We start from the raw sequence: 1,765 nt of genomic DNA on the forward strand, positions 1-1,765 counted from the left end.
ATGTTCCTGTCATGACAACAGACCCTATTGGGTACTCAATACCCTCTCCATCAATGATTGTGGTTGTCAATTTTCTTTTAGGCTCAACACAACGACACAAATAGTAATTTGTTCCTTCTTCATTGTTCTCTTTTGCAACAACTGCATACACATGACCTGCATTTTATAAAGTGTTAATCAATACCCAAAATAAAGTATGATGTACAACAAAATGAACCAAAAAGAATACTTGCAAAAAAATTAACTCAAAAAATCACCTGAATCCACTAGGTCAGATACATGGTCAAAATCCACTGATGTCTCCATTTGGCTCAATTGTAGTGCTTTGGGAATTTGATATGAATCAATGGGAACCAATGGTCCACAAGACCATTTGTCAACCCACTCTTTTGATTCACATTCTTCCCACAAACAATACATGCATGAAGAGCAAAAACATACCATCTATCTTGTATAAATTACCAGTGAACTTGAATTTGAACTCATAAATGAGTGCATGTCACTCGATCTTGCAACTGTACAACAATCTGGATAGTTTTCAATGTTAGATTCAGTAATCAACCAAAAATATCTACAAACCAATGACGTACTTGGATTACCTAGACCCATTGTAGACTTACACCATCGCACAATTGTTTCTGCATCTACCAACTCAGCACCACCTTCGTACTTCAATTCTTCCCTGGCTAGGGCTCTTTTCACACATGCTCCTGCACCATCTTGCTCTCCCTTACCATGTCCAGCCTCAATGAAATTCCAAAAATGTTGTACACCGCTTGTCAAATGCATCCTTGTCAGCCAATAAAACATCCTTGCATTCTTGAATTGTGCGGTGCAATTATCTAACCATATTAAGTGTTGATTGTATCGTATGTTTCTTTCCCTTAAACTATCATAGAAAACTTTAAAGCATCCTTGTACAAACTCTGATGAATGAGTATGATCATCACTTATGTAGAAGTGATACTCTCTTACAACCTTTCTATCCTCCTCTGTGCTATCATCTGCATGCATGAATGTTATGTGTACAAAAATAGAAACTTGTGTAGAGTGATAATACATGGATTGCACTTCATTTTGAGGTTGTAGAGTATAATTTTCAGTGAAATCAATGATAGAGACAATGGTGCCAAGAGGAAATGTGTCCTTACACAACTTGAATTGCTCATCTAACCATCAAGCTCTATGTGTATGCATTATGTACTCATAAACTAGTTTCTCTTGAAACATTTTCATAAATTGAGCTACACATATATCTTTAACTCCATATGTGACTGTCTTGTATTTTCCAAAAGAAACTAGTTTCATACCAATTTCATGTGTGCTCTCCAAATGTATGCATCTTGGTAAACATTGCAAACCACCACATATAGCACAAGAACCTTCCAAACAAGGCATCTTATAATAAATGCAACCATCATGTCTATTACATAACACACTTGAAATAAATTATCTTGCCAACTTAGGAGGTGCTTGTATATTACATTCCTGCAAAACATCGTTAGTGTGCAAAGTAGAACAAATATGACGAAAAATATCATAATGCATGGAAAATTCAATATGCATCCTACAACAACATGTGGTGCGTACATGATTAATCTTAATATAAAAAGGTTTTTCCATTTCAAAAAACCTTTGAGAAATTTTTATTTGAGGAAACTTTTGAAGGAATCTTTCATAAAATTTAGTTTGAGTCATATCCAAATAGTGTTTTGCATGTGGCTCACGATTTTTAGACCCAATTCGCCTTCTAACAACATATCTT

This window comes from Cryptomeria japonica, chromosome 10 (assembly GCF_030272615.1).
Source record: "Cryptomeria japonica chromosome 10, Sugi_1.0, whole genome shotgun sequence".
In the NCBI taxonomy this organism is placed as follows: Eukaryota; Viridiplantae; Streptophyta; class Pinopsida; order Cupressales; family Cupressaceae; genus Cryptomeria; species Cryptomeria japonica.